Genomic DNA, 26,265 nt, shown 5'->3' with positions numbered 1-26,265 from the left:
CCTTCTCTTTAAGATGGGTTGTTATTGTTGCTTGGAGGGCGGGGTGTGGGTGTGTGTGTCTGTGTGTGTGTGGGGGGGTTGCTTGTGGCTTTTGTTTTAAAGGAACAAAACAAACATCTAGATGGGGAGAATTTCCTCCCATCAGAGAAATGTTTTGCCATTCTTACCCTCCACACAGTGGGGAACCTAAGTGTGTGGTTTGAAGAATTGATCCCTGCTGAGTTCAGGACTCTGGCCTGGCTGAGAAGAAAGGGCAATGACTATGCAAAGCATAGTTTTTACGTTGTTGTCTTGGGGGGGGGGCCTCTGCCTAATGTTGGAATCTGTTTTGTTTTGGTTTTGGTTGTTTATTTATTTATTTATTTATTTATTTATTTATTTATTTATTTATTTATTTGGTTGGCTGATTGGTTGGTTTGGTTTTTTGAGACAAGAGTTTCACTGTGTGTAGCTCTGGCTGTCCTAGAACTCGCTCTGTAGACCAGGATGGCCTCTAATTCACAGAGATCTGCCTGCCTCTGCTGTGAGTGCTGGGATCAAAGACGTGCCCCACCACCTCTGGGCCAGATTTCTGAATCAGGTCACTCAAAACCACAAAGATCCACATTGTTCTTACCTACAGTATTTTCTTGCTCCAGGTACAAATTACATGAGGGTGGGATAAAACTAGGTGAATCACTGGCCAGAGGTTCTCAGTTTATGTCCCCAAACAGAGAATCTAGATTCATAGGAAACTGAGCCTTTCAGGTAGCAATCAGGGGTATTTGACAATATCTGGCCTCCAACCAATATCTCAGCTGCTTTCACAAGTAGTTTTTGTTTTTCAGGGTGTGTTTGTGTCTGACAAGATCTTGCCAAGATAGCCCAAAAGAACCCAGATCTCTCTATGTGGACTATGCCGGTCTCAAAGCATGGCAATCCTCCTGCCTCTGCCTTCCAAGCACTGGGATTACAGGTATATGCCAGTATGCTCAACTTCAAATAGTGTCTTTAATGCACAACCCATCAGAATTAACCAGACCCAACTAACCTAATGCTTCTCTATAACTGAATGCAGTGCTTCAAAATAGAATTCCGTGTTGTAACACCAAAGCCATCTTCCAACCATTGGTGACCAAGAACTGAAGAGTCAGGGAGACCCGCAGAAACACATCGCTCTCCTGATGTTTGCTGCTGGACAAGCTAAAAATCGCTTAGAGCAAACAGTACACGTAATCAAGGGCAGAGAGTTTTCAACCTTCTTTAAACATACTGCCTAGAGGAGGCCAGGAAAGATAGCATTCTAAACTAAGATGGCAGGAAATCCCTCCTTTGTGGAAAGATGGGAGCCAATGGACCACTGATGCCTGTGCCTCCTCCTCTTTAAGATGGGTTGTTATTGTTGCTTGGAGCACGCTGTGTGTGTGTGTGTGTGTGTGTGTGTGTGTGTGTGTGTGTGTGTGTGTGTGTGTGTTGCTTGTGGCTTTTGTTTTAAAGAAACAAAACAAACCAAAATCTAAGTTTGTAGCTAGTAGTTGGGGAAGAAGAAAAGCTGATGCGGTTTCAATGGGGGGAAAGTGGCGGTCAGAGCGCCTGACCATCAACTTCCCTTGCAAATCTGGTTTTCATATTCCCCCGCTCAGTAATCACCCAAGGCTATAACTGTCTCTGAAATTATTCATTAAAGTCATTTTCAGGGATTCTCACAGGATGACTCTTACGTTTATGATCTGAGAGCAATGACATCAGCCTCTGTCTTTTTTTTTTCCGCTTTTAATTAATGCTCTGGAAAGATGGGGTTGGGGGGAGGAGGCTGTGAGCGTGGGGAGGGGGCGCGGGCAGGGTGGAACTCACAGGCCTCTCGGCTTCAGCGGTCAGCTGAGCGCCGGCGCGCAGACATCCTTTGATTAAGGAGGGTATTTCGGGGAGTGCTGGCTGTGCGGAAGATCACGGCTGTGCCCTGTGGTGCTGTCAGCAGTGACAGATCCCAGATGGGCCCCGCTACTGTGTGACAGATTGAGTTTCTCAACAGAAAACTCACCCTTCCTCCTAAACGTCTTCAAAAACCTTCTCCGGATACTCCATCCATCCAGGTCGCGCCGTTTGAAATAGAAACAGTCCACCCCCAAAGTTGGTTTTGAGTGCGTGCGTGTATGCTTGGGTTTCCCCCCCTCCCTTCCTCTTTTCTCTATACTTCCTCTTCTTTGTACATCTTCGACTCGCGAAGGCCACTCGTAGCACAGATGAGGTGGGTCTGGGGGTTCCAGTTCGCCCGGCTCAGGGTGACTAGTGGTCAAATCGTGGACACTGAGGGGCCTCCAAAGGCAATCCGGTGGGTAGAGGCTTGGCATCCGCGCGATTCCGGGTGAGGCTGTGGCACCCTAGGGGAAATCAGGGTGGACCCAGTAAGTCACACACTCTGGATTAGAGACGCTGGGGGCGGGGAACGGGGGAGATAAAGGAGAAAACTGAAGGTACCATGTCCTTGCTCCAGCCGGCCTGTCTCTTTGGGGAGGCAGTGCAGAGTCCAGGAAAAGGTAGACTGGGTCTTCTTACCGTTGTGGCCTGAGTCTGCTGAGGATGGGTGCGAGTCTGCAGGAGCCAAGTACCCTCTGGAAGAGTGAGAGCGTGTGCTGCGGGGATCCCAGCTGCGGTCTGAGCGGTTGAGACTGGACTCCGGCTTTCTCAAGGTGAGAGGGGTACGCGCGCGCGCGGAAGCCCAGGTCTCCACACAATACTCCCCTAGCATTCCCGGACGCTCTTGGGGTTGGAAATTGCGTTGCAGAAATATGGATTTCTTATAAAATTCTGTTCTTTAAAAGTGACTTCAGACATGTCTTGAACCTTTGCTCTCTGGAAGCAGCAGAGATTCCTCCCTTATCCCCACCCCCACCCTCACCCCCACCCCGGTCCTTCTCAGAAAGAGCTGGTCTGGCCAGCTCTGGGCTAGGGGCAGTGGCCGAAAAGAGAGGGAAGAAAGGTTGAGAGATCCAGGATTCCAAGTCCAGCAGAGAGCCGCTTCTAGGCCCCACCCATCCCTCCCCCCAAGGTTTTCTTACTAGTGAATCTTGGCGCGTTTTTCAGATGAAACATCTTGAAACTGAGACGAATCTAGAGAGCACATTTTGTTCTGTTTTGCTTTAATAGTAAGTAGTGTGCCACAACCTCTCTGGATAAGACAGTCGGAGCATCCCAGAAACTAAAAATACCGGAGATGCCACGCTCAACGTCCAAGAAACCACCCGCCGCCGCCTCTGCGGGGCGGGGACCCTGTCGCTCACCTGGACAACCTGACAGCAAAGGTCTTTCCTTCTTTTAAGCCCAGGACCCAAGTCCGAACTAGGTGGGGAGGCCCCACCCTACAAGCCACGGGGAGAACGCACCTCCTCGTGACCCCTGTGGCCGGCCACTGTGTCTACTCTTTCGAGTTGACTTTTTGGTCAAATCTAGATGCCACGTTTTTAATGCCTTCCAATCTGCCCCTTCTGAAGTCTAATTTTTGGAGAGAAAAGAGGTGAGCTACTAGACCTTGCTTATGCCACTGTCGTGTGGTAGGCAAGCGTTGGTCTCCAGCTTGTGTTGAAAAGCATGGATGTGCATAGTCAGGGGGAGCCTATGAACCCAACCCCACCCACCTCCACCGATGTGATATTCCACCCCCCACTCCCCTCCCCACAGGATTCCAGTGGGTAAAACCGAAAAACTCTTCATCTAAAAACAAAACACGCCACATTTCAAAACTCCCGCTCACCTCCTCTGGAAGGCAGTTTTTATTTTCAGAGCTCATGACGGATGAAAGCAGTTTATTTTGATTTTGTTTTCTTGTACCCACATGTCTTGTAAAAGGTTCCTGTGCACGGGCCTGCTGCCCCCCCCTCCCGCCCTCCGCTACACCCCCCCCCCGATGACCGCGGCGGGGGGGGGGGCTTGCTTCCAGACTGCAGTCCGCCACCACTTGGTTTTAAGTCCTCGCCTGGAGCCGAGGTGTAATTGGGACCCTCCCTAACTCCGATTCTCCCGGGGGTAAGGTTGGCCTGGCCAGACTGAGGCCGGGACCTCCCAAGTGGCGGCCCAAGCCTCGAGGTCCGCGCCTCCCATCTTCCTCCCCCTTTTCTCCCTCTGTCGACTTTGCTGGCCTTTTCTCTTAGTTCTGTACTTTGCCCATGCCCCAGCTCGGAGAAGGTAAATCTTTTCTCCATTTGGGTTTGCTTTATTTGTGTATCTTTTACCTGCCTAGCATCTTATTAGGACTCTCTGGGTCGCCTTCCCACCGAAATCCGAGGTCCAGAAAAGTAACGGTCTTGATGGAAATCTGGGGCAAAGAACTGCGAGCCTTTAGCCCCCTCCGCTCCGCAGCGGAGTCGGAACCCAGAGCGCTTCTGCGTAACGTCAGCGCGCCCGGGTAATTTACCTTTCCTGCGCGTCTGTCAATATGACTAATTTCCACCCGGGTCAAAAAGCCTTTCTCCGGCAGTCCATCTTGGAGCGCTCTCTTAACGCGGTAGACGGGGGTGGTTGTTTTGTTTCCACCCTAGAAATAAATACTCTTGGGGCGTCCCTGCCAGGGCAGCCCTGAGATGAACAAGGGAATATACACCGTGTCAATTAAAGGCAGTTTGCCTTGAACTACGAACTGTGACTGGGCCTCAACGACAGCGACCTGCTTGCCTTTTAATACACATTACCTAACTCGTCCTTGATTCCAATGCTTTCTTTAGAAACAGATTTTTTTTTCCCCCAAGAAGGAAGTAATTATTGCTCCAATTCTCCATTGGGTGCAGTTCCCTAATGAAACAGGGCCACAATTCAGGGTATGTTTTAAACATAGGATATGATAGCTAATCTGGCCTCGACAATATATCATCCAGGCGATGTTTTACAGTAACTTTTAAACTGCTACCGACCTCTAAGTGCGAATCGTGCTGTGGAGTCAACCGCTCTCACAGCAGCAGCCAACGGATGCTGGTAGTAGCAAAGCCCTGCCTGACTCTGAGAAATGTGCTTGAAGAAGTTAGCTTGGCTAGGGAGACTGGAAGAGTCTCCGGTGGTAGATTCAGGGCTAACACAAAGGAGCAGGGAAGACAACGCACCCAGCTCTGAGGTCACCCAGCTCTGAGGGCATCTAGTTAGGTCCCTTAGACTTTGGAGTATTTTACTTCCCTTATCCAAGGTACAGCGGGAACTGAAAAATCCTCAACAGCATATTTCCTTTCCACCCAAGCTCAGGCAGTGAGAACACAACTAATAAAATTAAAATGTTAACAAACTTGACAAGAGAGAGAGAGAGAGAGAGAGAGAGAGAGAGAGAGAGAGAGAGAGAGAGAGAGACTACTGCAGTCAAACCCCGGGGGGGGGGGGGGGGGAAACCACTTGGGGAGGTGGGTGGCCCACCCTGCACCAGGATGCCACCTATAGCTCAACCCACATATATGCTTAAGCTATCACACCTGTCTCTGGTGAACACACACACACACACACACACACACACACACCTCCCTCTCTCATCTGCTGGTGCATTTATGGCCTAATGAAAGTATATCCTTTAGGGAAAAGACTGTCTATAAAACGTGAAATATGGAGAACCCCTTTGGATAGTCCCAACCCGGGGCCTGGCCTGGTCTTGAATTTTTTTTTTTTTTTTAAGCACAAACACCTTGATTCCTTCTGTTGTTTCCATAATCGCCCTGTTGCTTTTACTAAACTATGATTTTTTTTTTTCTTACTGACCTCTGTTTATTCCCCATGGGAGAGGAGATGATTTCAGCCTGAAGACTTATCTTCATTTGCAGGGAACGCATTCTTTAGGGGGAAAAGGAATTTTACTGTCTATTCTCTGTCATCTTGGAGAAACCCTGGCACCATATGTTCCAGCAGCTGGGAAAGCCAAGGGCTCTTTCAACTCCTTTTCATTCCCTTCCTACCTCAACTGTTTCCCTCAACGGCTGCCTTTGGGGGGTCTCAGGCCCATCCTTTCTCTTGGCCACTACAGGAACCCCCTCCCAGCATACTATGGGACTCACATCAACACCTGCTTTGTGGGAAACTATAACCTAATTTTGTGTCTGGGACAGAATCTGTTGATGAACATAAATGGGCACAGCAGAGATCATTCCCGGTTTGCTTCCCTATATACTGTACATTTAAGTAAGACAGCTTCTTTCTAAGTCCCTTTCATTTTGCAGCCCCGACCTTTGACACCGGAGCAGTTTAGCTTGTTTACTAGTCTGGACGATACAACATGAAAAACTTCTAGAGACATAAACATCAGAGTGAGTTGCAGAGCAGCGTCCTTGGACGGGGTGGATTTGTTTATTTGCACATTCTTGAAGACCACAGCGGTTCTAAATTAAAATATTTGGGCATGTGAGAGCTCTTTAATTACCTGGAGGTAATGAAAGTGAACGATTATCCAACCCCAAACATACACAGTTCCTTTGATTTCGGAGTTCACCCTGGGTTTTGATGCTTCCATTCTTTTTTAAAATGTAGGTTTGAGTCAGGCATGGTGTCCAGCCTAAAATCTGAGCACGTGGACCCTGGGTACAAGAGGATCACCACAAGTTGCAAGTCGGGTTGCTCTTCACAGCAGGTTCCAGACCAGCCAGGGGTATATAGCAAGACTCTCTTCCCCAAAACGAAACACACACACACACACACACACACACACACACACACACACACACACACAGTTTAAGGCATTGTTTTCCTTCCTGAGTAGCAGATGCCTAACTCTTACCTTTCTAGAGTTCTGGCAAAGGAGCAAAGCGTATGGCCCACCCTAAGAGGTATAACTGGCTGTGTGTGTGGAAGGAATGGTCTCTGAGAGGACGCCATTTCTAGACAAGGATCTTCTCCCTGAAAAAAAAAAAAAAAAAAAAAAAAAAAAAAAAAAAAAAAAAAAGTTCACTTCAAAACATCTGCTAGAAACTGTCTTTTCAGTTATATTCTAGCATAGTCTTTCCCCGTGAGACTAAAGCCTCTCACTCTTTCAAATCTACCTTCCCAGTGACTTAGCTGGAGCTGTAAATGACTTTAAACTGGCTGGTCCCCCCTTTTGGGGAGGATGAAAGGAGAGACTCACCTAAAATGTCTTTCTTCTCATAAAAATAGCATTTCCTGGTCAGATTTCCAATGAAGGACCCATTAAACAAAACAGAAAGCAAACTAGATGTTTTTAAATCCTAGATTCTCAGCAGACAGCAACTGACACTTCCTTTCAATATGGGACAGATGCTAACTATGCTACATTTAGCATCTATCTGTTTTGTGCATCCTGGTGAGGTTTCTTACTTAGTTTTGTTTGTAAAGATAGGACCCACCTGTAATCTAAGTGTTCCTCCTCTTATGTCCATCTCCCAGGTGCTGGGATTACAAGTCTGCACCATCTCCCCATCATGAGATGTATTCCTAATGAAAAGGCATGACGTTCTTGTGAGTCAAGAAGATCTACAAAACAGACAGGCAACCAAGTTTTTCCAGCTATCCCACACACACATACTGTTATTCACTGCTTGTTCATCTTCTCTGAGCTTCCTAACACATAGCAAAGTCCAAAGGACTATCATTCTTACGGTTCTAGCATTGCAAGTCACTCCATTATGTCTGTGCAGTTGATGGAAACGAAGGGGGGAGGTGGGGAACCCTTGGAGGCTTTGAAGACGACACAAAATACAGTGTCGTCTGTCTCTCGGTAGAAGATATATCCTGATTGTAATCTAAATTTTACAACCCAGGGGATACTCAGAACAAATGATCACCAAGGCTCCACCTTTGACTGTCTTTACTCAGTGAAGGCAAGCAGAGAAGAGAAGCAACTAAAAAGGCAGAAATTATAAAATTCTGTCTAGAGTTGTGGAAGTGGCTTTTCACGTTTTGGTGTGGCCCTCCTTCCAACTCAAATTGATTTGTGTGTGTGTGTGTGTGTGTGTGTGTGTGTGTGTGTGTGTGTGTGTGTTGTTTTGGGTGCTTTGGATTGAGTCTTAGGCCCTGCACAAGCTAAGAATTCCCCTTTCCATCTATCTATCCCTTCATCCCACCAAATTGAAAACAGCTAAACGGTTATGCATCAAGTAAGTCATGAATAAATTTTCTCTTATTATACGAGAGTTTTTACAATGTTCTCAAGTGCAATTCATTTGTGCAGGTTCTAAAGAGATAAGGATTGGTTGATACATGTTAGCTGTAAAATAATTGAGATAAATTCTGAAATGTAATAACCATGCAGACTTAGATCTCAGGCATTTTGTTATTTGCAATTCAACAAATGATGAAAAGTTAGGAATGCTCTCTTGCCAGTGTGTCTGAGACCCTGGGCTTGAACAAATAACACTTTCATCTACATCTTTGTGGTCTTGGGAAAAGTTTAAGGGTCTTACTACTGAGTCTAACATAGACAGTGGTTTATCCTTATTGCTGTCTATCTGGAAGATATAGACACATTTTTTTTAAGAGAAAAAAAAATGTCACGTGTAGGAAACAAGAGATGAAGTAGTTCTGTTTTCTGGGTTTTCTTTGACTTCCAGTACTTGACCGGAATTGTAGTTAAGTCGACTCAAGCCTATGCTCTTCCTCATCACACCATTCTTTACCCATCTCTGTAAAGATGTTGGAAGCAGTTTCAGTTCCTGACAAGACTATAGCCATTGGGGGTGGGGGGCTGCTAAGTGTCTACACATTTATTAATAACAAAAAATGTGTCTGTTTTCACTTTGGATTCTCTCCCAACCCCTAGGTTACAATACTACTAGGATTAGTAATAACAACAAAGGTTTTTGTTTCCTTCTATGAGTAGGTTTTTGCCCATTTCTCTTAGGGACCCAGTGACAGAGTTTGCCTGAAATGCTTAAAAGCTGCCCCATGAAGTGGACTAGTTTTCAGATCCTGTGTTGTGTTCCACTGGTGCCTTGGTGGGACCAAAGGGCATTTGGTGGTGAAAGGGACCCAAAACCTCTGCCCCCTGCAGCCCTGATGCTGTTCATCAGACCAGAAGCCAAAGGACCACGTCACTCTAATTTAGCATGTGCATATGTTGGCCAGCATCTTGGCCAGTTTTATGAGGTTTCGCTGGCAGGGTCAGAGGGTCTGATGCTAGTGTTCTCATGAGGATTAAGGATTCTAATGAATCATGTGACTTTGAATAGACCTGGATGATGGCCGCTTTTAGGAGACCCATTTGCCCACCCGCCACCCTCAGGCTTTCCACCCTGGAGGTCTCTTTCCATTCCCAGAAGGGGAGACTGGTCTTTAAGGACCAACCAAGGAGGAGGGGCTCAGAATTTTAAAATGTCCTCCTCTTCTGTCTCTTGGCACAGACTATTATAAATGTTAGATGTACACATGGGTAGGTACATGTGTATGTTTCTGAAAATGCGCACTTGCGTGCAGATATAATATGAATACAGAAGTAAATAATGCAATTCGCCAGCAGATGTGCACCTGCGGAGTTCATCTGGCCTAGCCACTTCCATGCATATGATATGTTTGAAGATACTTGGGGTACCAGGCCAGCAAGTCTCACCAATTAATAAAAACGAAGAGTGGTGGGTTTTTCTTCCTTCTGTGTGTAGCTATTTCCAGGGACTTCTTGTTCATTAAAGATAAATAAGAGAAAGCCTCAGCAGGAAATGTTTTAAAGGGGAGGCATCCTAGAGAGCTAGGTGGGAAGAAAGGAATTCTCATCTGGGGGTCGGAAGGTTAAACAGACCTATCTCCACCATTTCCCGAATGCCTTTATTCTGTTCCAAGACAGTTTGTTGGAGGCTGTTGTTTTCACACGTATCACAGATACCTCGTGTTGCTTAATAGTTTCCCAAGCCAGTCAGGAGAATGGGTTGGTCTCTCCTGGGGAAAGAGAATAGCGGTCCTAAAAAGAAAGCAGTTCTAATTCAAAGGTGGTGGCTCTCAACCCAAGTCTGAGCTTCCTTTCAAGCCATGGGGTCTCTGAGGTGGGGTTGGGACAGTGGGTCCAGAAGACTACCAGGCTAAGCCAGCGAGGTCCTGATGTGTTGGCCCTGCCGCTAGGCTGGAGAGAAGCTGTAGGGCCTGCTAAGAGGACTGTGATGGATTAACAAGAAGCCTCCGAAGAGAGGTAAAAAGACCCTGCATAGGCATAGAGGAGAGCACCCGTGATTGCTTAGGTCTGAACTGAGGCTTCTGAATTGCTAGGGCACTCCTGGGGATGCCTCCCTATGCCTGCCTGTGCATCTGTATTATAAGGAGGAACCAGTTGCTCTGGTTTTGCACAAATATTTTCCCCCATGGGTAGGGTTGGAAACTGTAGGAGGTGTTCTGGCTTTGGAGGGGAGGGGCGCTCAGAATCAACAAGACAGGGCAAAAAAAAAATATTAAAAATTAAAATCAGCCGAGGAAATCAAACAGCCTGCATGCACCAGCCTTCCATTATTGGAAAGTCGTGTTCTGACCTCAGTGCTCAGTTTTGAAATACGAATAAATGGAATCAGATCCCATACTACACTCCGGGGACAGAGTTTTAATGTAAACGTAAAATATGCTTGTAATAATCACTTGTGGGCCCTGAAGCGCCACTAGAATCTCTGTTTAATTATAGGGCATGAGAGGAGTATTACCAGCTAATTAAACCCCATCCTATTTGTAATTCCCCTTCTGCGGCTGCCGACTTTTAAAGGCGAGATTGCTCTTTTTAATATGAATTTTAAAAACACTAAAGTGAGAAACAGGGTGAAAGGGGGCGGGGCAGGAAGGAAGGAAAAAAGAAAGAAAGAAAAAGAAAAGAGCCTCAGGCCCTGGTCCAGAGTCAAATGGGCATCTAGAAGAACCTAGGCCTGGCCTGCAGCGGCTGCTGCTGCTGCTGCTGCTGTGAGAAGCCGCTTCCTCTGAGTTCTGAGGTTTCTACTTCCGCTTTTTTCCGAGAGGAATTCCACCCGGCTCCAGGGCGGGGGGTCCAACAAGCCCCTGGGGCGGGAAAGGAAGGAAGGGGAAAGGCTGGACTGAGAGTCAGTGCCTGCCGCCGGGCAGCCGCGGGAAGCCGGAGCGGGTACCAGCCTGGAGAGGGGGATGGAGCGGCGCCGGAGGAAGTGAGCTCACCCGGGAAGGAAGGCAAGCAAGGAGGCCGGGCTGCGCGCCTTCCGTGCCCCACGCACGGAGTGGGGAGGCCAAGAAGCTGCAAGCTCCCGACCCGCGGCCTCGGCCCTCCAAGGAGGCCCGTTTGCCCAGGGCCGCAGATGTAGCCGACTCTCTGGGACTGGCACGGTTGGTCCTTGGTGCTCCCTGGGAGCAGGAGCGCCAGGTGTGGCTTTGGAGCTTCGGGCCTGGGGATGGAGGTTGGAGGTCAGCACATCGCGGGCCCGTTTTCTGACCTCCTCGGCCTGGGCGTCTAAGCTTTGTCTCTCATTCTCCTTGCGCATCCCTCGCATCCCTCGGCGCCCTTCCCGCTGCGGGTCCTAGAGCCTCGGTTTGCTGTTAGAACGCCCAGTTGTTTGCCAGAGAGAGCCAATTGACTAGTGCGCGTCTCAATAGTGGGCTAAGTACTTGTAAGACAGAGTACTATGCTATGGGGGTCTGTTTTCAAACCAGGTATACCATCTGTAAGCATCTGTATTCTGGTCTGGCTGCTGCGATGCAGTCTGATGAAATCCTGTGCTGTGAAAGCGCTGGACAAACTCTTCAAACTGGTCGAGGACCAGAGTGCTGCTGGGCTGGTGCCTATCTCTCAGGGAGGAATTCACTGCCTCGCTTCCTCAACTGAAGGTGGAGTAGTCGCCTCCAGGTCCTTGAGCGCATTTGTGTCTGGAAAGAGGCACAGGTTATCCAGGGATGCGGAGGTTGAGGTTAATTCCACTCTGCACCAGGGAATCCAGCCTGGAGCTTATTTCTGTGCTCTTCCATGCGTGGGTAGGGAGGGAAAGTGGTGTGACTTTACCCTCCCCCGCCCCAGACTCACAGAAAAAGTCGCACCTCTCAAGGATTGTTGAGAATGTAAAAGGTCTGGCTCCCTCTATTGCCTGAGACAGGGTTTACCGAGGCCTGGGTAAACCCGGGGAAAGTCAGAAGCCCCTCTCTGTATATTGGAGGAAGAGGTATTTATTGTCAGAACGTAAGCGAGCCTTTGTCTACAGGGCACAGCATGGGCAGCCAGGTTTGGGTACTCTCTAGATCTGGGGTTGATGTGAGATATTTCCATCAGTCCAGGGTCTTGGCATTCAGCTCTCACCCCCACCTCTCGGGGAAGCCCCCACATACTTTCTGGCCCTTGCTGGTTTGACAGGTTGTAACTTAATAAAATGGGTAAAATATTGTTTTTTATTTTTTATACACTCATAGCCTCAGACGGAATGGAGGAGCAGAGGAAGCAGGGCTTTACCCCCCCACCCCCAGCTGTCAGCTGGGTCCCCATCTGCCACTAGAGTACCCTAAGCATGCACCTTTCCTTTCCTCTCCTTTCTTTTCACACCCCCCCCCCCAATTGCCTTCCTTTTCACAACTCCTGGAGCTCCACAAAGGGGCTTAGGGATTCTGGGTCTTCCAGGCCAGCCAGAGGGGCCCTTGCTGCCTGCTTGGAAACTCTCCATTTTCCCACAGTATTTCACATTCATATTACTTTTCACACCCTGTTAGGCGGTAATGGCACTCAACCTGCTAAATACTTCCATGCACCAAGGCAGGCCTCCCACAGCACTCCAGACATGAGGGTTGTTCCTTCAGCCTTGGAGACTGTTGCCTTCCTCTCTCCTCTTCAGCTTGACCACCCTACCCCAGCTTGGTAACTCGACTTGGTGCTGGCCACACCAGTCTAGTGAGAGTCTTTTCTAGGGGGTTGGTAGGGTCAGACATAGGAAGACACAGCTTGTGGACAGGTGTGGCTTCTTGTAAGAGCTGATGTTAGATTGGTGATTAAAAAAAATAATAACAGCACTTAATTGGCATGTGCAAAATCCTGGATTCTCCCCCCCCCCAACCCCCAGGCAACAAACAAACAAACAAAAAACCAGGGCCATGCTCCAGGCCTTGCTCAGAGAATGGAACTAACAGTTTGTGGCCATCCTTTCCCTTCATGGGCACCAGATCCAGTGAGTAACCTTTGGGCACTAAGAGTGCAGAATGCAATGATCCCAGCCCCTTATTCAGGTCTCCCTCAGCTATAGCCATGAGGGCTGCCCTGCAAATTCAGGGGAGTGAGGAAGAGGGGTGATTAGATCCTCTATGGCAGTGGCATTCTGAGAGCCCACCTGAGGTGGACTGGGTCCAGAACGGAGCATTGCACATCTCTGTACCAGCTCTCACCTATTCAGGGCTGAGTCTGCTTCTTGATAAGCCTGGTGGCCACTGGGCTTCAGTGCAAGGAGCTCAGGGAAGTTAATGATCCTCCTTCATAGCCCCTCCACAACCCCACCTCAGTTCTTCCATCTGGAGGAGCAATAAAATGTGCCCACCCCCTACCTCCAGGACATAGAGGAAAGGAAGTAACTTTTAATGAGTGCCTATTAAGCGCCAAACATTTTACAGGGTCACGTTGTTCTATCTTCACAAGCTTCAAGGAGGACATTTCCAAATCTGTTATGCCTGAAAGGAGACTGCGGTATAAAAGGACAGCCCTAGCTAGAGGCTGTGCCTTCCAGTGAACTCCCAGCTTCCTAGGACAGGGTGGCTTTGAGAGCCCTGTAGGCTGGGCTGCCTCTCCTGAGCCCATGCAGAGGGACCTGAAATGACTTCCATGAGTCTTCTGCACACTCCTAGAGTGTGGCTCAAGTGCTGGGAAATGCTCTCCTAAGCACTTGAAGATCTGTGAAGCAGTTTCAACTCTGCTCCCGACACATGCTCTGAAACACTCGTGGCAGAGTCCTTTCCTCATCGCTCTCACCAACCAAAGGAACGCCGCCGAGCACAATGGCTCACTAACGGGAGACTTTTTTTTCCTCTCTCCACTTCGTCAGGGTTTGAGAAGGTATAAACTCAAATTCATTGGACTTGAGTTTCTGCTCCTGGCATTTAAACTGAGCCCAAAGCTCCCTCTTCAGCCTGGAGCAGAAACGTCTCAAAAACTGGGGAGGCTGCCTACTCATTTCTTCACTTCTCGGGGCCAGGAGTTTGCTCAGTGAGCAGAAGGGATTGCCTCCCTCTAAACTGGGAGAGGGCAGAGTGCTCAATGTGGGCTTCTGGAAGCCAAGCCCTGGGAGCTACACTTCCCATATGTAGTGATCTGCATGTTTACCTGCCAGCTTCCATCCAGTAGTAGCTTCGAGGTGTTGCAGACATCTTTCTTATCTGAAGTGGGTATCTCTGGAGATAATGCCTTAGGTTCTGGGTTTGAGGAGAAGGGTGATAGAAGATGAAAAACTAGGAAGCAAAGCAAGTCTATAGGCCTTCAGACAGAGGTGATATAACATGGGAATTTCTTTATATTATATTTTCTCTATTCTTCTCTCATACAATGCATCCTGAATATAGTTCCCCCCCCTCTACCCCTTCCAGCCCCCCCATCTCCCCTCTCCTCCAGATCCAGTCCTCCTCCATTTCTTTTTAGTAAAGAACAGGCCTCCCAGGGATATCAATGAACACAGCATAACAAGATACAATAAGACTAGGCCCAAACTCTCACATCAAGGCTGGGTGAGGCAACCCAGTATGAAGAAAAGGGTCCCAAGAGCAGGCAAAAGAGTCAGAGACACCCCTACTCCCACTGTTAGGAGCCCCACAGAAACACCAAGCCAACAACCATAACACCTTTGCAGAGGACCTAGTGCAGATCCTTGCAGGCTCAGTGACCACTGTTTCAGCCTCTGTGAGCCCTCATGAGGCCTGCTTAGTTGATTCTGTGGGCCGTGTTCTCCTGGCGGGTAACAGGAATTTGTCGAAGGAAATTATTCCCTCTTATTTTCGTTCCTACAAAGATACAGTCCCCGCACAGATCTTCTCCATTCTGTAGCCATCTGCAGCCACTTTTTGGCTTTGTGAGACAAGGTCTCATGTAGATCAAGTTGGTTATATGGTCAAGATGACTAGTGAATCTCCTGCTTCCACAGCCCATGTTGGGAGGGGTGGTTTATATCACTCCCGTTCTTCACTTTCCTGGTGCTAATGTTGAGGAAGATGCCCAGAAATAAGGAGAAGGCAGAGAAGGAGAAGAAATACAACAACTGGGGGACTGGAGGATTGGAGGGAGGACCCTTACTCCACAATCTTCTCTTTAGGCTGGACATGCACAGTCCAAGAAGCCATACCCATCCAGGATGAGCCACTACTTTCCCTTTGTGTAAAAAAGGGGTGTGTGTGTGTGTGTGTGTGTGTGTGTGTGTATGTGTGTGTGCGCAAGGGATGCATTTCTTGCATTCGTGACTAATTTAAAGATTCTGGGCCCTAATTATTACCACAGCACTAAGCAAAACCTGGAGGAGGCTGAATCAGCGATCATTTAATGGGACTTTTTAATCACACAAGGCTATAGTAATTCCTTTTATAGTTGCCATGGTGAGAAGACAGAATATGGTGATTTATTGTCCTCAATTCACAGACATTGCTGCTCTGACTTGGCGGCGACAGTAAAGGCTAGCTGGCAGGCAGGTGGGGATGTAGTTCCGGACGCCCCTCTTTACAGTCTGCTGTGGAGGGTTCTCCTGCTACCAGCGGTAGTGACCGCCCAGGCGGAAGACCCAAGGCCTTGAGATCGGAATTTGTTGCTAATTTAAATTAAACTCCGTCTTCCCTCCTCTCAGATTGGCTTCCCACGGAGACTCCCACTGTCTGGAACCCAAAACCCAAGACCACCAAGAGGGAAATGCAAAGGAGAGCAAGAAACTGTGGAGAGTTGGACAGACAGCAACGGGAAAGAAGAATTGCCCACCACTTTTGAAGGGCATGCGGAATTTTGCCCCGGAGTTCCCACAACGCATTCTGACTTTCCTCCTCGATGTGCTTCCTAGAACCCATTTTCCTTCTTCTTACCCTGAAGGTTTTTTGTTTGTTTGTTTGTTTGTTTGTTTTGTTTGCCTGGGAACCGCACGCTTGCATACTCCTGCAAGCCTTACCCTTTGGCAGTGGAAGGGGAAATCAGCAGCCGGCAGGAGACTTGGGTGGGGAAAGAATGTCCTGGCGGCGCCGGGGGTCCAGTCTAAGGCACTCCCATCGCGGCTACCGCAGGAGCAGGCTTGAGCCGCCGCCCGCCCGAGGCTGAGCCCCTGGGCTGCTGGCCACGGGGTTGATCTGGGCCAGAGAGATCACACTGCATTTATTAACGACCAGAGAGATTTCTTAAGCCAAATCCCCAAAGAGAGGGATCCAAATGAGTAAAACAGTTGCAGCTCCGGCTCCGGCCAAAGTTGCGAGTTGGAGAATCCCGCCCAGCGTCGCTGCTTCTCGGGCGTCCCCCCGGTTGTAGGACCAGGTGATGCCAGTTTAGGTGGGCTCCTCCGCGCTCTGGGGCTTGCGGTCGTGCGCCGCTGGATGGTAATTATTGGAACTATTAGACCATGCTACAACCGGCTGTGGAAATTGGAAGACACTTCTGGTGTACTTCAGAAAACATTACTGCACTCTTTTCTCCCGCAGCAGATTTAGTCTAAGTCTCTCCTGTCCTGATAATGACACTGCCTTAAAAGCCGTCAGCTGGGTGGACAGATTGGCCATTCCTGTAGAACTGGAAACCTCTGTAAGAGTCGCTCGCCCATCCGGCTGGGTGGCAATCGGTGGATGTGATCAGGGGTTGCACACTTTGGTTTCTGGACTGACTTGTGCCCTCCTCGTCTTTGCAGTTACAAAACCGGAGTATTAAAGTGCCGCCTGTGGACCGCGGGCTATCCTCACCGATGAGTGGTTTCTTCAAGTTTTCAGCGCCCCCCCCCCCCCCCCCGCCGCCTCTCCAGTGAGGCTGTGGCCTGCCCGACCTTCCCCAGTTCCCCTTGCCTTCCCCGCCCCTGCGACCCTTGACTAGGAATTGTAGTCCTTTCCCTGGGATCTCACTAGCGTGTTCTCAAACATGCCTCCAAATACATTTCCCCAACCTTGTTGGGCAAGGTTTTCATCTTCGAAGAAGTCCACGTTCTGCTTCCCCAACCCCAGGCTGGTCCCTGGAAGTTAGGCGCACAGATTTCTCTTCCCTGCGGGTCTTCCAGGTCTGTCGCAAATGCATGACTAGGGAATCTGAGATGGAGAGAGATCTGGAGTTGAGTTGAGATCAGGAAGCAAGTGGTGGAGAGCCCTCGGGAGCCCAGGGCTGCACCCAGAAACGCAGGCCAGGTATCAACACTTAGATCAGAGTCCAGCCTCCCCTCCCCCAGCCCTCGCTGGTGGGGAAGAGTTCAAAGTCACAGGTATTGCTCCCTTTTGATGCTTCATAAGGAGTTCTTCTTTGAACCCCAGGCCTCCTTTTTATTTATTTATTTTCTCTTGGTAAGGAAAGTAAGAATCTTGTTTATATTTCCATAGTGGTCAGGCCCTAATTACGCATGATTCCAGCGACGTGAGTGCTGCAGCCGGAAGGCGCCGGCCTCAGAAGACGCCTGGAACTTCACATAGACTTTTTTTTTTTTTCTTTTTTAAAGTGTAGACCATTTGCGGAGGGTCAAGAACTGACAGGCTGATGGTTGGAAAGACGACAGCCAGGATTCCCCATTTTGAAAAAACAAAACAAAACAAACAAACAAAAAACCACCTTGGTGATACCTGCAGTGGAAGAAGCCCTAGAAGGCAGTCCATCCCTGAGCTCGCCCCTGCCTCTGCGATGGTCTTGGCCTCAAGGACAGCTCCCTAGGTCCACATCTGGTCAGTACCACCATTCAACCAGAGCCCAGTAAAATCTCCTGAACATGTAAGACGCGAAGAGAGTGAAGGAGGGAACCAGGCAACGGAACATCGAAAACATCTTTCTGGTCACGTGAACTTTACTGCAGATCTGGAAGTTAATCTAAAGGCTGCCAAAAAAAAACCCTTCTGACTCTGCTGCTTCAAATGCTGACTGTTTCTCACACCTCACCACCCGCTATGGAGTCTGCTGACTTGGGGATATTCAGATTTCCTATTCTCTTTCCAGCTTCTACCCCCACCTGGCTGGTTGCATTTGGAGATGATTTTCCTTTCTTCAGCTCACCAGACCATGTGGCTCCCATGCTTACCTGGGCTGGTGGTTTCCCCATCCGCTCTCCATGAGGGAGGAATTCCAAATCTCCTCCTGCAAAGGGAAAGCCAGGTTGAGGAAAGGTCAAAAAAAGGGAGCCAAGCCGGAGGTCCAGGCATACAGTATTGTATTCTCTGTGTGCCTTTGATTTATTCCAGAAAAAAGTATCAGAAAAAAAAAAAAAAAAAAGCATTTGAATGGGTGCCCTCCCGCCCGCCCTTCCATAACTAATTCCCAGGCCTGAACCAGGCTCATACACTGGGAAACCTGACCTTGCTTCCCTATAAGGCCTGACCAAGATCTGAGTACATGGTAGGCTACCACAGTGATCCTGGTTGACAAATTGAAGTTCCGAGGAGAAGGAACAATTATTGTTATTATGGAGGGAAGAGAAGCTAACGTTCACGAGTGCCCATCAATTTTTGTGCAGTTCATTTCATGGTCGCGGAAGAGAATGAAATTATCTCAGGAGGACCCTCTCCCACCTTCCACCTGATGCCTCCCCATACAGCTGAATAACCAGTTCCTCTTGAGTAATCCACACCTAGGTATGGAGGGACCCACTCTGGCTGACTGGTTTAACTGACAGGACATTTCTGTGACCCATGTGCGCATTTCCTGACTCCCTAGAGGTCAGAGTGAGCAGGGCCCGTGGATCCCGGTCCAAGCATCATCCAATCGTCTAGGAATGGGGCTTCTCTGGAGGCCTGTGTAGAGAAAGATCATCCATCTTGGACCCAGTGATTTTACTCTGTGTAAAGACAGTCCAAGAAATGCCCCAGCGAGGAAGCGAGCAGCTACAGGAAGGCTGGTGGAATGTCCTGGCTGTGCACCTCGGGGGCAGGATATGTCCAAGAGCATAAAATGCTTGAGCGATGGAGGAGCTTCTTCAGGATTAAAGGATGTTCTGGTGTCGCCCACCGGGACAGTATTGTGCCACCATGGTTACCAAGCCCTTGAGAGCGAAGTCCTTCACTATGTGCCATACTCCAACCACAACTCTGAGGCTACGCAGGGTGGTGCACACAGCCCGGAAGTGCTTGCTGAGACCCGGAAGCACTTGGAGCTGGCTGCCCTCCTTCCTAGGAGACCTGGGCTATCTGGATGTGTACAGCCGTGTTTGTGATCCCCTGCAGCTCCTGCCCACCCACTCCTGGAATCTACACTGGCTGATCGAGGGAAGGGAAATGGCAACCACACGTGGGAGTTAGTCTTTGGTTTTAGTTAAGCTGCCGTTCTGCCCTGCAGTGGGATAGAACGATGCCATTGGAAAGAAGAATTTATAATAGGAGCCCGATGACTGAAAAACTCACCATACGTTATAGAGTAGATGTACTAGAGATCTTCGGGTGGGATTCAAAATTCCACACATAATAAAACGTCCCCTATACTCCCGCCCTCTGTGTCCCTCTCTGCGGGAAGCCCCCAGGGATCCCAATGGGCTTGAGACTTGGGCGTGCAGAAGCTGGGGTGCATCCCACAGCTCGCCGCCGCCAAGGAGCCGGGCTCGCAGGGTGACTGGCGGGCCTTGTGACCTGCCGCCGTGCCTGCCGTTGTGAGAAAAATGTTTCAGATCCAACCTGGGCTGCTTTCCGTAGCACAGGAAACATCTGGGAAGTTTTCTCCGGGCGTTTGGGAAAGTACTTACTTCCGAACTTGGCTCTAAGGTGTTCTAGGACCCAGACAAACCCGGGTCTGAAGGCAGGGGTCGGCAGCGCTGCAAGCTGCCTGGGTGCAAACTGGGGGGGCTACCTGGTGGCAGGCACTTGGGTGAAGGACGAATTAAACACTTAGTCCCGCGTCTGCGCCTTCTGGCCTCATTGTTTTAACGTCTGTACTACTTAGCCACAGTTTGAGAAAGAATAATGCTTTTACATTCACAAAAACTTCAAAGACCTGGGCTTGCTCAATATGGAGCGCACATGGTCGTCTCCGAAGGCCTTGTCTGCCAAAACATGTTTCTCAGTATTTTTCTCTTTTCTTTCGATCTCCCACCCCCCACTTTTTTTTTCCTCCCCAGATGGGAGGGAACTGCGGGCTCAGGTTACCTAGGGCGTTTTGCCTTTACAGAAGGCAGTTAGGGCTGTGCTAATGCAGTTCGGGAACAAATCTCAACTAGGAAGGGACTTCGAGGATGGGCCTGCCCTCAGCACAAGGTGGAGAGGTTGGAACTTGATCAAGACCCAGAAGGGACTGGGGCAGAGTAGGAGCATTATCAGATTTATAGATGCTACAACGGGGTGCCCTTTTCCCAAAGATGCACGTTTCCTTGTTGGCAACCGCTGTCTAAACTAAGGTCAAGATATTCTGGCTATGTCTCTCTACCACAGCACATGGCTCTCAATGTAGAAAGTCTTTCCTATTTGTCAAATGAATATTGAAGTAAGCAAATGAAGGCAACAATCTGTCGATCCATTTTTTTTTTAAAATTTTTGTCTAAGCAATATCCGTTCAAAGCCTCTTTTTACTACTATTATCCGGACAACTATCCCAATTTTCTTCATTCCTTCCTTTCTTTTTAAACTCTCCAGCAGAGAGAAGCAGATAGCTGGCTAACAGGTTCAGGTAAATTGCTTCAGGAAGTGAGTCAAGGAAAAATCCCAGAACAGCAAGCTTCAATAAACTGATCTACTTCAACTTTTGACTTGTCTTGCAGAAGCTGAGACCCAAGAAGGCAGTTATTTGCCGAGGGCACAAAGCTAGGATGGAGCTGGAAACTCCTCCTTCCCAGGCTGACTGCGTGCCTCACCATCCCACAGCAGCCTGGTGGGAGACCTCAGAGAGCGTCCTCTCCTTTAGCCCCTTCCATTAAATGAACTCCTTTCAGCACCTCTGAAAAATGATCTCAGGATATTATCCTTCAGCGAATTTACATGCAGAGTTAGTATTAAAGGCAGGGGTGAGTTCTTAGGACTCCCATTTAAAAGAAGATTCAGGCTGTCGCCAGAACATGCAGCTTTTTCTAACACAATATTGATGGGGGGGGGGGAAGGAAGCACAGCACACATGGAGCTGATTAACCGTGAATCTTATCAAATCTTCCAGCTCTCTAGTGGCATATAAGATATACACAGGGCCAGCGGGCGAATTATCCTGCCAGTAGTTAGAAAACCTCTGCTTTAGACCTGGATTTTTCATTGACCTACCTGCTATATTCCATGGCCAGCCACTTCCTTCAGGTTCCTGTTTCTCTAGATATATGTATGCATGTATTATATACACATATAAAATATATACACATTTACATATAAATATTAATTTTTAGTCTAGGTGAGCTCTTTGGCCCATAAGCCTGAATTCTCTTCTCATTTTCTCTGGTATTCTATCTGTTTATCAGCACTTCATAAACCGTATAGTTATGCCTGATGGAATCTAGAGCTTACTCTTACGTGAAGAAGCAAGAACGTGAAACCTGGGAGGAGGTTAGAGGAGCTTCAGCCCCTTCATCCTGCAGATAAGAAATGGGGCCCAAAGAGGCGTCCTCGGGTCACCCAGCTGGAAAGCTCAGGTCGGCTTCCTACAGTCACATTCTTTCCAGAAATTTATGACAGAGATGGGGCCTCCTGGTCTCTGCAGTAGGCTTTATGTCAGCACAGGTCACATCTTTGGCTACCTCCACCTGCCACTCCAATGATCTGCAGGCCTTACATGGCTTTCTAGTTCAGGTTGTAAATAATAGGGACAGAGTGTAATGGTTTTTGATTCAGAAGCATGAACTCAAAACAGAGCTCAATGATAGTACCAGTACCTTTGCTTAGAATACGTTTCTTTTCTTTTCTCTTTGTGTGTGTGTGTGTGTGTGTGTGTGTGTGTGTGTGTGTGTGTGTGTGTGTATGTTTAGTTTTGAGATAGTGAGTGTCTCACTGTATAGACCAGGCTGGCCTGGAACTTACAGACACCCACCTCCCTCTGCCCCCTGAGCACTGGGATTTAAATGTGTGTGCCACCATGTCCAACTAGAATAGTATTTCTTCAAATGCCCCAACTCTGCTGTATAAAACCATTCAAGACCTTAGAACTCAGTTATGGGTTCTCTAGCAAGAAGTACAGCAGCAAATCTTTTCTTTATTTATTTAAAGACTGAAGTCCAAGGCAAGAAAGATGAATATCTCTAGTCAAACCAGATGAACGAAGGAAATTAAGGAAAGCAACATTCACAATAGTATTCGATTGGCTTTTCTCAAAACACAACAGACACCCAAATTACAGCATGGGGGCACAGGGAGGAGCTAACAAGGGTGATTCTCCACAAGGATAAGGTCATAAAGATAAGGTTGCTTGCACTGGGGGAATACCTTCTCCTGTGAGAGCATGGCTGAGGGAACTGTCTTCCCACTCCCTCTTTTCTACCCACCCTGCCCTGGTTGACCTTGACTAAGCAGGATTGATGCCGATTGGCTGAAATCCAAACTATTTCAGAGGATCTGTTGGGCTGTGTAGAGGACGAGCTAGCTACTCTGCTCTGAAGTTGACGCAGATAACTTGGAGGCTGGAGGGACCCCAAGCAGGACCAGGTTTTAGAGAACCTCTTCATCAGAGACCATAAATGGGATAAGAAAGAATGAGTTGTCCAGCCCCAACAGCCATTGCCAGATGTTGTCCCCATAGTGACAGATGTTAAAAGTCCAGCTACCATGAGGGCAGACTGGCTGCTTACACTGGCCATAGAAGTGGTGAATGGATGTGGGCAAAACCCAGGATCTGTCACTCAGCTTTGCTTGAGTTTTTTTTTTTTTTTTTTTTTTTTTGCTCTGTATTCATCTTGCCTTCCGTACCTCCCTCCTTCATCAGGCTTTTCCTATTGCAAGATTCAGACTGCCTTTTCTCGAAATCCCACACTAAGCCTTGGGGGGGGAGGTAATGTCATTTCTCAAGCAGAGTTGCTTGAGAGTAGTAGAATGTATCTTTTCTCTTTGTTCCCACCATGGTTTAGTGCCAGATGCAGAATAGGTGTTCATCACATGCTTGCTGAATATGATGATGCTCAGAGTTCAAATAAATAGCTTTAGTTCTGTTACATATCATCAGCATTGGAGGGAAATGGTTTCTCTGAGCTCTGGATGGGGACTGACAACAGCTCCTAACATTGGGAAGAGTGAGTGAAAACTGAATGCAGTAGTCTTTGTTAACTGATGGCTGCAGTTATGACATTATGATGACTGCAGACCCATATTTCCCATGTGTACACACATCATCATATAGTGTACACATGTCATTTACATCTATGTGTGTATTTGTGCATGGTACAATGGAATGAAAAAAAAAAAACTTCCAACAATTTTCTCTGAACTCCACCATTTAAAAAGCAGGCTAAAAAGAATCCATAATAATTACTTTCCCTGCCTTTTCTCAGGGGTAAGGGTTGACCCCAGGGCCCAAGGCATTCAAGGCAAGCACTTTACCAACTGAGCTTTATATAATAATTACTTTTTGATATTTATTCAACATCATAGATAAAGCAGTCTCTATCATCATTAACCATCATTCTGTGGAACCATTACATCCATTGCTCAAGGACAAACTGCTTATTTATAAGGCACTGGATGGCTAATAAAGATCACTTGCCATTTCTCTTCGACTTATTAAACCTCCCTGCTATAATTAGTAGAAGGGGAGGGATCTAGCTTTTCATTTAACTTCCTCATTAGTCTCTTGGAACAATCAGGGAAGTCATTATTTCCATAATGTTCGTGAATTAACAAGGCGCGGGGTTGGAGCCAGGGTCAGGGAGAGCGGGAGTTCCTTTAGCCTAATTCCTTTCCTCAGAGTAGAAAGTCGCGTGGGGAAATCATAACCCTGGGATGCCCTTTCTCCTATCTCCCTTTGGTTCCGCAGAATGGTGTAGTCCATACCTGTTAATGGTGCTTTATTTATAATTCTCTAAGTAACACAATTACTTCTCCTTTTCGGACCTGCCTGGAAAACGGGATCATTCAGCCATCAGTGGGGGGGTGGGGGGCGTGGATCTCAAGCAGGGTGACTGCCTCTTGGCACAGATTGCTGGCTTGCGGACCGGCTGCCCAGTGGCTTTGCGAGGGGACGGGGGTGGGGGAGCTCCTTAACTGCTCCTTCATCAGACTGCTGGTACTGATACTGGTACTGGGAAGGAGGGCGCAGGCCCTCTTCCACCTCCTTTACCTCCCGCCGCCTCGTGTTCTTCTTTAAAAAGCCAGATGGCGCCAACTCTCAAGTCGTTGGAGAGCGCCGGGCTCCAGGGCTGGCTCAGAGAGAGCGAGGGGGCGGGTGGACCCTCGTGTCTGGGGCCGGAGCTTTCTCTCCGCCTCTGCAGACACCGGTTTGCTTTTCTCTTTTTTCTTCTTCCACACCCCTCGCAAGATGCCGACAAGCCCAAAGGAGAGCGGAGTGTCCTGTGTGCCACATGGAGCTCGGGGGAAAGGAAATGATTAAAGCCGTGAGGTTTCCTGGCTCTTCGTGGTGTTTACGGTGGGTTTTGATTTGGGAAGAGAGCGAGGAGAGGTTAGAGCCGGTTCCCATCTGCCCGGGTCCTGAGCCTGTCTGGGTTGCAGATGACACGGGGGCGGGTGGGCACTCGCGTTCGCTCGGTGTGTACATTCCGAGTGGGTGCAGGAGCGTGTCTCCGAGTGTCTCGTGTGGTGGCCGACGTGGCAATGCACGCATGTTTATAAAGAAGAAATCTTCCAGCTTCAAGAGGAGGGGTTTCGGGTTCTTGACATCTGAGGGACTGCATCTTTCTAAAGTGCCCGCGTTTTTTGTTTTTGTGGGTTTTTTTTTAAACGCTGTTTAAAACACTTCTGTAATGTTTCCAGTCTTCGTGTATTGTATATTAGGATAGGGGAGAAATCCCATCCTTAAACACTTACATTGATTAATTTGATTTAAATCAAATTCCATTGGATGAAAATGCTTGTTGAAATTTGGAAAATAATTACTAATGTTGTCATGACATTTGGCCATTTCGGCTATAGACAATCATCATCAAGTCTGAAGTTAAGATAAATTCAATAAAAGTAATTTTCAAATGCATTGGAATGTTGTGGGAATAGAGTTGGCATATGGTCTGTAGCAATCTTAGGATTTTAATTCAAATGACAGAAAAACATACCCTAACACATAAAGCACTCAGCAACATTAGCAAGGACATGTGTTGTTGATTTAAAAAAAAAATAATAATAATGCTAGTCGTATGTTTATTGCAATGTGCCCTTTGGAGCAGTGTCTCTCTCTCTCTCTCTCTCTCTCTCTCTCTCTCTCTCTCTCTCTCTCTCTCTCTCTCTCTCAGTGGGTTTCAAACCACAGGTTGTCGACTATTAGTTCATCTTGAAGTCAATGCTGTGAGCAGAAGTAGCTGGAGTCAGAGTTTTGAAAAAGGTCCTAGTATCTCAACAGTTCTGGGTGATAGTGACACCCCAGAAGGCTCAGTGTCTGGTGCAGGGGTGAGAAACGCTTCCATTTCTCTTTCTACTCCTGTGCTTCCATGTTGAAGAGCAGCAGATACTATTCCCATTGCTCCAATTTCAGGACCCCAGTTAAATCACATTTACTCTTTTCTGGGAAGCTGACCTTCCAGACCTGACCTTGAGGATTCCAGCCATCCCCCTGTTCATTCCAGCCTAGATGCTGAGGTTGCCTGACTGGGCTACGAGTCAGCTTGGGTGTGGCTGGTCAACTCACCTCCTTGCTGGGCTCTCTCTTACCCTGCAAGTGTACAATACAAATGACTTTGGGTCTCTGTGCCATCTGGTAAGCCGGGGGAAAGGAGAGTTACATAGGATCCTGATCAAGAGGGACCTACCAACTCCTACCAACCCAGAGCTCTGAATTGAGGGATATGTTGACTTCCCCCTGCTACCAACCTAGAAGGCATTACTGCTCATTTTCTAGTATTCCAGAAGTGCATTTTCCCTAGTAGCATGTGCGTGTAAGCTTTAGAAGGTAACAGAATCACCTAACTAACTGGGGGCTGGTGAGTGGGCTCAGTGGGTAGACCTGAGTTCAATCACTGTGATCCACCCTGTGACAAGGTACACCCTCCCACCCCCCCCACAAACTAAACAAATGTTTCTTGTTTGTTTGTTTTTAAATGCCTGAGGCCTCCTTTCTAATTCAGTAGGTCTGAGGCAGAGCTTAAGAACCTGCATTTCTTAGAACTTCTCAAGCAATGCTAAAACTAGTCCAAGGAACAGACCTTGAGAGCCACTGTTATTTATCCTATTGAGAAA

At 48.1% G+C, this 26,265-nt stretch overlaps 2 long non-coding RNA genes across 5 annotated transcripts; both read left to right on the top strand.

Annotated features, from left to right (window-relative positions):
* The first annotated feature begins 438 nt into the window (after nucleotides 1–438).
* On the top strand, nucleotides 439–1,685 carry LOC143269022 (uncharacterized). Its single transcript, XR_013045288.1, has 2 exons — nucleotides 439–955; nucleotides 1,058–1,685. It is a non-coding gene; the product is annotated as an uncharacterized LOC143269022 (long non-coding RNA).
* Nucleotides 1,686–1,792: 107 nt separating this feature from the next.
* LOC107401559 (uncharacterized) lies at nucleotides 1,793–19,459 on the top strand. Of its 4 annotated transcripts, none has more exons than XR_013045287.1 (3): nucleotides 1,793–2,120; nucleotides 2,474–2,669; nucleotides 15,669–19,459. It is a non-coding gene; the product is annotated as an uncharacterized LOC107401559 (long non-coding RNA). The 4 variants fall into 4 exon arrangements; XR_013045286.1 differs by having other exon boundaries at nucleotides 1,793–2,311; XR_013045284.1 differs by having other exon boundaries at nucleotides 1,794–2,227.
* Nucleotides 19,460–26,265: the final 6,806 nt, after the last annotated feature.

Source organism: Peromyscus maniculatus, chromosome 17 (genome assembly GCF_049852395.1).
Source record: "Peromyscus maniculatus bairdii isolate BWxNUB_F1_BW_parent chromosome 17, HU_Pman_BW_mat_3.1, whole genome shotgun sequence".
In the NCBI taxonomy this organism is placed as follows: domain Eukaryota; kingdom Metazoa; phylum Chordata; class Mammalia; order Rodentia; family Cricetidae; genus Peromyscus; species Peromyscus maniculatus.
The sequence above is the reverse complement of the archived record's forward strand: the minus strand, read 5'-3'. Positions and strand labels throughout refer to the sequence as shown.